This window comes from Ursus americanus, chromosome 7, assembly GCF_024610735.1.
Source record: "Ursus americanus isolate L20-20 chromosome 7, mUrsAme1.1.p, whole genome shotgun sequence".
NCBI lineage: Eukaryota > Metazoa > Chordata > Mammalia > Carnivora > Ursidae > Ursus > Ursus americanus.
In genome coordinates, this window is record NC_142133.1 from 46,225,862 (window position 1) to 46,238,275 (window position 12,414).

Genomic DNA, 12,414 nt, shown 5'->3' on the forward strand with positions numbered 1-12,414 from the left:
ATGTGAAAATAATTTTAAACTAAGAAGATAAAATACAGTAGATTTAATGGTTTATTGGCTAGATTCATGTCTAAATATTTAGACGTTTGGTCTGAATTTAGATCCATGTCTTCATTCGTATACCTGCCAAGGCTTCACAAAATTTAGTGATGACCTGAAGGAAATGTAATATTCTATTTATATTATTTTTTGGAGAAAGGAGAGTTCATTGTATACTAAAATGATGGCAATGTAGAAGAGATGTGACTTAAATGGAATTTTATGAGATTTGGAGAGCAGTTGAGAAGACAGAAGGTAATTCAAGAGAAAAAAATAACAAAATCATGAAAGTGGAAGGAACCAGGCATAGCCACAAGAATTAAAGAAGCCTCCTGGCTCAGGAGATCCTCACTGATGGACAATGGGAGAGGAAGTTGAAGCCATTCAAAGGACACTCTTAAAAGGCAGGCAGTGGAGTTCAGGAATGAGGCAGTAGTATCATATGCAGAAATTAGAATTAAAATCACAATTGGAATCTTGAAAGTATTCATTTCCATACAGAGCCCATAATCAGTTTCTTGAGAAGATCAGTTTCACTTTTTTGTCTTTAAAAACAAGACTTATCTGATATACTGTCTTTTGAGCTCCTTTGCCATCAAGGATTTTTGCCTTACTTAGATTTTATCCCTTTCATCCCTCTCATAATGCTTTGCACTTGGTAATAATAACTAAATTAATTGTTGTTAAATAACAAACTAGTCATACTGTTAGCTTGTTGAAAGATGATTTTTAATTATCCTAATATTGATGCTGCGGTGAGACTTTATTTCTAACTAAATTGTGAATTTCTCAGAGATGAGGTGGTATGCTTTCAGTTTGCTGAGCAGATTTATTCCTTTGCCAATTGAAGGATATTTGGGTTGTTTCCAGTTTTGAGTGATTATGAATAGAGCTTTCCTGCATTGAATAGTGTCTTCCAAAAATTTATGTTCACTCAGAACTGATAAATGTGACCTTATTTGGAAATAGGGTCTCTGTAAATATGATCAAGTTAAATGAGATCATTCTATGTATACTAGATTCTAAATTCTATGACTGGTGTCCTTGTCAGGAAAGGGAGATTTGGATATACAGAGACACAGAGGACAGTGCGGGAGGGAAAAGTCCATTTGAAAATGAAGGTAGGGGCGCCTGGGTGGCCCAGTCGGTTAGGCGTCTGTCTTTGGCTCGGGTCCTGATCCTGTCTGGCATTGGGCTCCCTGCTCAGTAGGGAGTCTGCTTCTCCCTCTCCCTCTGCCACCCCCCCTGCTCCTGCTCTCTCTTTCACTCTCTCTGTCTCTGTCAAATAAATAAATAAAATCTAAAAAAGAAAAAAAGAAAATGAAGGTAAAATTTGGAGTGATGCAGCTACAAGCCAGGGAAGCCAAGGGTTGCTGGCAACCACCCAAAACTAGGATGAAGCAAGGAAGGATTGGATTTTTTCCTAGATCCCAGAGGAGAACTTCTGGCCTCCCGAACTTTGAGATAATAAATTTTAACTGTTTTAAGCTACCTAGTTTATAGTAATTTGTTAGAGCAGACCTATGAATCTAATACAGACCTGCTATATAGGTCATATGATTATTTGTTTAGCTTTGCAAGAAATTGTCAGATTGTTTCTTACTCAGCCTTCCCACCAGAAATATATGAAAGTTCTGTTTGTTCTGTATCCCATCCAGCACTTAGTATTGTCAGTCTTTTAATTTTGGCAGTCTCTGTAGATATGCAACAGCAATATAACTGTAGTTTCAAATTTTGCATTCCTTGGTGACTAAATGATGTTATTTTTAATGTGTTTATTTGTTATCTAGATCTCTGAATTAGGTCTTTTAGTATGGTTTATCTTTTTCCCACTTCCAAAATTGTGCTTCTTGTCTCTTTTCTCTTTCACTTAGTTGAATTTTTCTCAATTTAAAATTTTCTTTTCATATCATGACAATGGAGTTTCTGGAGGGGTCAGATGTTAATACATGCATTCAACTTGCCATCTTTCCCAGAACTTCCGATCTGGTTCTTACTCAAAAATTACTTACAAATATGAAGGTGGAAATAAATGAGCTGGTGTCATAAAATATAAATTATACAAATTAACAAAATTGTATTGTCTGTGAAATTAACTTTCTATTTTTATAACATATAGACATTGTGTATATTGATTGTGAATCCATGGGCGGTAAGATATAAGCTTAAAGTACATGTATAATAATGCATAAAGTTTCATATCCTGACTCCTGATAGATTTCAACATTCTCAGTTAGGACTCATAAAACACTTAACCTCTGTGATGATTTTTAAAACACCTCCAAAATTTTTGTTTATTATTCCTCCTTTCAAGAGATGAGACTAGACTTCTCTTCCCTTGGGTGTGGGCTGGCCACAGTGACTTGCTACTAATGAAAATAATGAAAGAGAAGTGATCGCATGTGAGTGTCTTTTAGGTTTCTTTTTAGCTAGCTGAAAGGCACTGTGATTCAGCTCTCAAGATTTTGTTTCACTATTATACTTGACTCATCCAGTGTTTTGGCACATCCAAGGGACATAAGGAGAAAACGAAGAACATGAAACACCAAATAAAATAAAGCTGTTTTCTGTTTCCTCTATTTCATTTCCCCTTATCCTGTCCAACTTACTCTGGAGTTTTTTGTTTTGTTTTTTGTTTTTTGTTTTTGTTTTAGTTTTGAATCTTATCTTGAGTTCTCTACCACTGAATTATAGTAACCATGATAATAGAGTCCTCTGTTCTGGCATTCAACATGTAAAAGAGAAAATAGAGAATTCATATCATTTTTTTCTCTCTCAGGAAAGTCTTGTAAGAACTGAAACCAACATATTTTCCTGTATTCATGTTAAAGAATTTTGGGACTACACATCCTTTCTTTTCCCTATATTAAACAACAGTGAGGATAAGAAAAAATATGATAGATGCTTGCTATAGTTAAATAAGGTCAGTACTGCTCCTGGAGGATGAGACTATGAGGTGTCTGAACAACTGCATGTCAGGATGAACTCCTGATCATTCACCTGGCTTCAAGATACCAGCGTCTCTCGGCTCACAATCCAAAGTTATTATATTATAAATTCTGCTTATTCCCAATTAAAGCCCTAATAATATCTTCTCCTGACTTTCTCCTTCTAAGAAGGATACTACTAGTAAAGAAGAACAATTCTTTCTTCTTTGTTGCAGTTAGCTTTGCTTCATCAATAGTTTTCCTGCTTATCTTTTGAGGATCAACACTTGTTGTTAAGATTATTGTCCTTCTAGGAATAGGAGTTTAAAATATAGTAATACAATGCGACAAAGCTAAGTGATGATTTGCTTCTACCTTGTATCTGTCCTTCCAATGAAGTTATATATCCTGTCTCTTTAATAAGTTGAGAAACATGATAGAGGAAAGAAAGAATATAAAAATACAACTGTAAGTCACCTAAAAAAATGTTACATTGGAATCATCTTAGTTTATCCCTAAATCCAATGATTTTGATTTCTAAGGATTCAGGCATTTTATTTTCCTATGAAATACTTTATACAAATGTATGTAGTAAGTAACACTTGAAACAACAGTAACACTTGAAATAACAGTAACTAACAGTAATAATAACACTTGAAAGAACAATAATCAGCCATTTCTACATGGAATGGGCATTCTTTAGCCCTTCTTCATTTATATATCTATGCGAATTAACTTCAGATTCTCTACTGAGAGCATATTCTGACAATTTTGGTAGTGCTAAGTAGAATAGGATGGCACTAAGTAATGTGAATAACAGAAAGAGAGGAATTAGTTATAAGCAAGTACAGTATCAAAACCAGGATAGCACATTGATACAATATGTGTGTGAAGTTCTGTATCATCTTATCACATGTGTGGATTTGTATAAGCACCACCACAATCAAGATGCAAAGCTATGTCATCACCACAAAGATTCCCCTCATACCGTTTCTTTAAGGTCACACCCACTCACCCCCCACTACCATCCCTAATCCTTGACAACTACTAATCTGTTCTCCACATACATATTTTTGTCACTTATGTAAGTGGAATCATACAATATGTGAGCTTTTGAGATTGGATTCCTTTATTCAGCACAGTGCTCTTGAGGTTCATCCCAAGTTGTTGTGTTCATTAATTAATTAATTTGAGAGAGAACCAGAGAGATAGCATGAGCGGGGAAAGGGAAAAACAGACTCCCCACTAAATGAGGAGCCCAATGTGGGGCTCCATCCCAGGATCCCGAAATCATGACCTGAGCCAAAGGCGCCCCGACATCATATTTTGAAAGAAATCCATGTAATTGTTTACTTATCCAGAAACACACATTTCCATATAAATAACTGGCAATCAACTCAAATAATAAAGCGAAGTCTGATAAGACAGCAAAAATTATGATTAGTTTCTGTATCCTTGCTCCAATTTATGAGCCATCTTATCAACCCTTACACCTCTTTGAAATACAACTTACACATTTAAATCAAAATTTAAAGTTGATTACAATCTAAAGTTTGGCAGATAACATTTCCAAAAGAAAAACTCCTATCATGTGTGGTTCCTGAGTTTATTGTTGTCTCCACTTTCATATTCTTCCCTTAATGGCAGTGTAGTCCTAACATACTGTGTAGTTTTATAGTCTAATAATAGCACTTATGAGGCATCTAGAGGGCTGTAGTCATGGTAGAACATAATGGTTAGGAGCCAGGTCTCCTCAGTTCAAAACTTGTCTCTGTCACTTACTAGCAGAGTGAATTAGGGCAAGTTATTTTGGCTTTTACAATTTATAATTTCCTCATCTGTAAAATAACAAAGTGGTAGTGCATAGCTCCTTGAGTTTGGGGGAGTATAAGTATACATTGAGATAGCACATGTGAAGTGTTCAAAACAGTGTCTAGCACATAGCAGAATACTCAATTTCAGCTGTTCTTATTTTCAATGAGCACTTAGAATTTTTAAACATAATATCATTTACATTAGCACCTGGGGGAAAAAAGTACACTTAGGTACTTAGGTATACATCTAACAAAATCTATACAAAATCTACAAAAGGAAAAACTACAAAATCCCTATGAAAGAAAGCTAAGAATAGCTGGATAAATAGGAAGATATTCTATGTTCATGGATAAGATGACTTGATATTGTCAAGATGTCAGTTCTTCCCAGTTAAACCTATATATTTAACACAATTCAAATAAAAATCCCAGCAAGTAATTTTTTAGATATTAACAAACTGATTCTAAAATTTTTATGAGAGGCAAAAGATCCAGAATCACCAACACAATATTGATGAAGAAGAATAAACTTGGAGGACAAATGTTACCTGACTTCAAAATTTGCTATAAAGCTACAGTAATCAAGACAGTGGTATTGACAAAGAATAAATTAAAAAGTTAATAATAAAGTATAATAAAAAATAATAGAAGAGTAAGTACATTAAAGTAACAGAATAAAGAGCTTAGAAATAGACCACACAAATAGAGTCAATTGGCTTTTGACAAAGGAGCAAAGGGAATACAATGGAGGAAATGATAGTCTTTTCAACAAACAGCACTGGAACACTAGATATCTACATAAAAAAGAAGAAAAAAAATCAAAAGTGAAAGTTAAAACAATTCTAGACACAGACTTTACATCCTTCACAAAAATTAACTCCAAAGCATCACAGACCTAAATGTAGAATCCAAAACTATAATATTTCTGAAAGATAATATCTCAGTGAACATGGAATTGCTGGTGACTTTTTAAGTACAGCACCAAAGGCATTATCCATGAGAGAAATAATTGATAGCCCGGATTTCATTAAAATTAAAAATTACTGCTCTGTAAAAGACACTATCAAGAGAACGAGAAGCCATAGACTAGGATAAAATAGTTGTTAAGAGACCATCTGATAAAGAATTATTACCCAGAACATACAAGGAGCTCTTAAAACTCAAGAATAAGTATATAGACAACCTGATTAAAATGAAAAACCCAATTAAAAATGTGCCAAAGATCTCAACAAAATCTTGCCAAAGAAGATACATGGATCACAAATAAGCATATTAAAAGATGTTACACATCAATGTCATTAGGGAATTACAAATCAAAACAACGAGATACCACTACACCTGAATTATCAAAGTTCAAACACTGACAACTCCAAATGCTAGCAAGAATGCAAAACAAATGGAACTCTCATTTATTGTTGATAGGAATGCAGAATGTTACAGTCACTCTGGAGGACAGTGTGGCAGTTTCTTGCAAAACTAAACACATTCTTTGTTTTTTCTTTCTTTTTTTTTTGAGATTTTATTTATTTATTTGACAGAGAGAGAGGGAACACAAGCAGAGGGAATGAATGGGAGAGAGAGAAGCAGGCTCCCCACTGAACAGGGAGCCTGACAAGACTAAATGCATTCTTACCGTATAATCTAGATTCGTGCTTCTTGGTATTAACCCAAAGAATTTGAAAACTTATGTAGACACCAAAAACTGCACATGCATATTTATAGCAGCTTTATTTATACTTGCCAAAACTTAGAAGCAACCAAAATGCCCTTCAGTTAGTGAATGGATAAGTAAACTGTTGTATATCCAGACAATGGAATATTATTCAGCACTAAAAAAGAAATGAGCCACCAAGCTATGAAAAAACATAATGGAGCCTTAAGTGCATATTAACAAATGAAAGAAGCCAATCTGAAAAGACCAGATACTGTATGATTCCAACTGTATAATATCCTGGAAAAGGCAAGAAGTATGGAGACAGTAAAACAATTCACAGTTGGCTAGGCTTGAGGGGTGGGGAGAAATAAATAAGTGGAGGACTGAGGATTTTTAGGGCAGTGAAACTATTGTGTATGAAGCTATAACAATGGATGCATTTGTCAATACCTATGGAATGTACAACACCAAAAATGAGTCCTAATGTAAACCATGGACTTTGTGTGATAATGATGTGTGAATGTAGGTTCATACATTGCAAATAATGTGCCATTCTGGGGGGGGGGGGGTGTTGATAGTGGGGAAGGTTTTGTGGGGACGGAAGATACATGGGAACTATCTCCACTTTTCATTCAATTTTTCTGCCACCCTAAAACTTCTCTTGAAAATGAAGTCTATTAAAGAAGTATATATGTATGTATAGGCCATATATATATATATATATATATATATATATATATATATAGCCAATATATAGGGGTGCATGGGTGGCTGTTAGTTGAGTGTCTGCCTTCAGCTTCAGTCATGATCCCAGAGTCCTGGGATCAAGCCCCGCATTGGGCTTCCTGCCCAGCTGGGAGCCTCCTTCTCCCTCTCCCTGCTCCCCAGGTTCTCTCTTGCTCTCTCTCTCACAAATAAATAAATAAAATCTTTAAAGAAAAAAAAACCCCAAAAAACAGTATATATAATGATAGAGATATAGACAGATAGCTCTCTACCAAGAGATATATCTCACATTACAATATATTTACACCATTCCTGACAAAAGCCTAGTACAGAATCACTATGCTAATTCTTGTGTTTCTGTCTTCTAACCCTCGCAATCTCACATATGTATAATACCCATCTTTGCTCAGTCTCTTCGAGTGAGAAGCTATGGTAAACTTTTTTTGGTACTTTTTCATCTTATAATCATAAATGATATTGTTCTATATTGCTAGCTATACTTCACTGAGTGTTGGTGGTACAGGTAGCATGTGCTGTCATTCCACAGTTTCATTTCAAGAATCTCTGCTCTAATCCCTTCAAGTCCAAATATATTGTTTCATTGCATTTAGTTGTTCTTGTTGTTCTGAGAAAGAACTTTTATTTTTCATTTTATTTATTTATATTTTTAAAGAGAGAGAGTGCAAGCAGTGAGGGGAGGAGCAGGGGAAGAGGGAGAGAGAGAGAATCTTAAGCAGGCTCTATACTTAGCATGGAGTCTGACTTAGGGCTTGATCTCACGACCCTGAGATCATGATCTGAGCCAAAATCAAGAGTTGGACACTTGACCTACTGAGCCACCCAGGCACCCCTGAGAGAGAACTTTTGAATGTTTATATGGGGAAAAACCATGATTTCAGTAGAAATTAAAGTAATACAATGAATGTAATATTACATGATTTTGGGGAGGAATATCCCTTATGTAATGTAAACCAACACTTATTTTTTAAAGCATAGCATTCTTTTTAGAAATCATCATCTTATATCTTTCATTATTTTTCTATCTTGTAAAATTATTTTTTATTTACATACAGTAAAATACATTCCTTTTGATAAGACTATGAGTTTTTAAAAATGTATGGAGTTGGGTGACTACCACAATTAAAATTCAGAGCAGTTCCATCACCTCCCAAATTTTCCATCATGATGTCCTCTTGTAATCATACTGTCCCCACAAGGTAAACTCTTGAAGAACACTGATGTCTTCTCCATTCTTATGGTCTTTTTTTTTTTAAAAAATGGAATCCTATAGTATAGAAAGCTTTTTCACTCTGGCTTCTTTTGCTTACATTACTGCATTTGGGATCCATCCGTGGTGTTGCTTCAATGAATGCTTTGTTCTTATTGGTGAGTAGCATTTCAGTGCATAGATGCACCATAATTTTCTTCTCTATTATGTCCTGAAGGATCATTTTTGTTGTTCCCTTTTATGTGTTTGCAGATTAGTTTCTATGAGCATTTGTATACAGATTTTTATATAAACCTTTTCATCTCTCTGTATCATTTTAGTAAAAATGAGTTTCTTGTAAACTACATATAGCTTTGTCTCGCTTTCTTTTTAATCTGATCATGAATTCTGTTTTAATTGGTGTGCTTAGACAAATGACACTGAATGTAGTTAATTTTGATTGAAGTCTGCCATTTATTATTTTCTTATTTGACTCATCTGATTTTCGTTCCCCTATTTTCAAGTTTAATTTCCTACTTTCATTGGGATTATTGAAACATATCTTAGTATTCTATTCTCATTTAACTATTGGATTTTTTTTTTGCTGTATCCCAGTATATTATCTCTTTCATGGTTATTCTGACTTTTCTCATTCTACTTAATGTAAATATTTTACCAGTTCAAGTAAAATATTGAAACATTACACTGATAACAGATTTGACTCCCCTTTATATTTTTTCATTTTATGTATTTTTTAGTTTAATTCCAGTATAGTTAACATATTGTGTTATATTAGTTTCAGGTGTCAAACTCCCCTTTACATTTTAGTTCTCTTATGAATTATACATATATATATACACACACACACACATATATATATATATACATAAGGCTTATACATATATATACACACATATGTTTGCATACATGTTTTTAAAAATAACTTTATAACTTTGGTGGAGAAAATTAGTCTATTCTACCTAACTAGATATTTAGTTTTTACTTCTCTGCCAAGAACTTCTGTTTTTCCTTTATTTCAAGCATATTTACTTTTATCTCATGGAGAATGGTAACAGTAACTGTTTTAAAGTCTTTGATAATTTGAGTCATCTCTGGGTTGGCAAATATTGACTTGTCCCTTTTGAATTGGTCAGATTTCCTGGTCTTGGGGATTGTATACTATATAATTTGAATATTATGCATTGAAATTCTCCTTTTGTTACAATTTTCTGAAAAATGTTGATTTTTTTGTTTGTTTGCTTATTTTAAGAAGCAGTCAATCTGTTAAATTTTGTGCTGTAAATTCTGTCTCATTTACTGTGGGTGACAGATTACAATGTCAGTTCAGTTTTCAAATCCTTTGCTATGATCTTTGCATCTGCCCCCTACCCCTTTGTGCCATTTTTGTGTTCATTCTTGGACTTGGATAGTGGCTTATATTGTAATTCAATTATCAGAGCCTTTAGTAAGCTCTTCTGGGTATATACAGCTCATGCAAAGCTTAGAAGGATTATGTTGTTTCCTATACAAAGTTAGGAGATTGATTTAGTCAGCTATTTCCTCTCTGTTCCCACGGTTCCTTTCCTGATTACTCTGGCTGGACTGGTGGGGCTGTCTCAGTCTCAGCCACACACAGAGCTGTACAATGGCTGGGCTCTCAGGCTAAGATGGCTAGACAAAAGAAAAACAGAAGAAAGGATGGGGATTCTCTTCACACTCTTCATATAACAGTTGCTTTTGTTATTTTTCTTCTATCCACAGAGATAGGTTTTCTCTCAGACTTTTAGGTGCCCTGCTCACCATGACAGCAGTGATTTTGGTGTTTCATTTAACTGGGGCAGACGCATGAAAGAAAAAAACAGAAAAAAGAAAACACCAAGATAAAATGATGACACCACACTCTTAGGCTACAGATGTTTCTTCCCCAGTCCTCTGTCCAGAAAGTGAGACTATTCTTGGAAATTTTAATGTCCATGCTTGCTACATAGTTCCCTAATTCTACCCACTTGAGTCCAAGTTGGGGGAAAAGGAGGAAGAAAAAGAAAATCTCACTATTATTGCATTGGTGGTTTAAGTTTGACTTCCCTTACTCATAGCAGGCGATTGGTGGATCACCTGTTGCTATTTAGTTTTCAGAGTCTTCTGGTGGCTTATTTTATTTTTTTTAAGGATTTATTTATTTATTTTTGAGAGGGAGAGACTAAGAGAGGGAGGGAGAGAGAGAGAGATAGAGTGCCCACTCTCGCATGTGTTGAGGGGAGGGGCAGAGGAAGAGAGACTCAAGCAGACTCTGCACTGAGCACGGAGCCGGTGGGGCTCCATCTCACAACCTGAGATCAAGACTTGAGCTGAAACCAAGAGCTGGTCCCTTAGCTGACTGTGCCACCCAGGCACCCCTGGTGGTTTATTTTTTTTTAATATCCCCACAGATTTTAATTGCAATTGGAAAAAACAAACTTGAAAAGAATTTCTCTATCTTGACTGGTTCTTAAATTCTCTTTAACTTTTAATATTCAAGGCAAATGACACTTCTATAAAACACACATTTTATTCCCTTCTGATTGAAAAGATTGGTGCTAGTGTTGGAAAACTGTAGTACTATCTCTAAGAGGGAAGCAAGGACTTTATAAAATTGGATAGCACTTTATTATATTTCAAAGCATTTTCTATCTCCTATACAATTTAACACTTGAATTCTTGAAACAAACTTTCAAGAATCTTGACTGTCCAAAATGAGCAGAGGAGTAAAAGACATTAACATTAAGGTGGGCTATGTTGGTAAAAATAATAGGCAGAGGTTTTGCAATTATTCTGCTTTTCAATGCTTTAGAACTTTTTCAACTTTTTCAAGCTTTTTCAACTTACTGGTGTTTTTCTCTGAGATACATTTCTTTGAATTTGGCATTTCTTTTAGCTTAGGCTTATTACAGTATCATTTATTAATAGAATACAGATAGAAATGTATATCTCTACCTTTCTCCTGTTTCCTCTGACAGATGTATGTTATATTTAGAATCTTTTATCAATAATATTTTATGTCATCAAGTAATGACACCTTTGAGATGTGAAAAGTAAAATTGTTTTCCCAGTTTGGGTACAAATTCCTATGGTGACTGGAATGGTGACTGAATGTATTTCCTACTTAGAAGGTATTTTGTAATTTGACAAAATAGAATTCAGAAAGATATGTGTTGTTTGCTGGATAAGTGAGGGGGCTATATATTTCAAATGTGGTCATTCCCAATAGTCTTTGTTTTCCTTAAGATGCTCAAGGGAAATCCAAGAGGACACATATTATTTGCCCTGAACATGAACACAGAACTCTGAGCGTAGTTGTCCTGCAGGGTAACTTCCTTTTCATAGCCTAGGCATCTTTACCTGACCACCTTCCCCAGAGGACTAAATCCAAATCGCATATCTTACCAATATATTTTTAGGCATAAGCAAACTAGAGAAACCTCCACAAGTAGCAAACTTAATAATGTCCAACAAAGAGTTTATCTCAGTCCCTGGAAAGAAGGTTCCTAAGACTGAAGTTGTGAGAAGTGACTCACTGAGCAATTGGGAAAAAAGTATGGAAAATGGGGCTATACCCAAATGTGCCTTGATATGTGCCACGTTGAATCCTTTACCGACATTGGTCAAATGCCTGATCAGTGCCCTTGTATTTGACCCATCTGTATGAATTCTAGTGGGTAGAAGTGGGGTATGAAGAAAGGGTAATATCTCTTAGCAAGAAAGAAAAATATGCACAAACATACTCATTCCAGGGAAGAAACACAATAAGAAAATGCAAAGAAAGAAGTGTCCAATTATGAAGCTAGTTAAAATATGATAATATTTGAGCAACTGATTATGAAAATAGAGTATATGTTAGACTTTGATGTTTTGGACATTTTACGTTAGAAGCTACAAGTTTAATAATTCAGAATCCTGTATTTTCTCCACAGAACCAATTGTCTTAACAGTGACTAAAATTTTTATAGTTATATATTTTTAATGATATTTATAAATATTTTATATACTTAATATAGAAAGAAAAAGAAA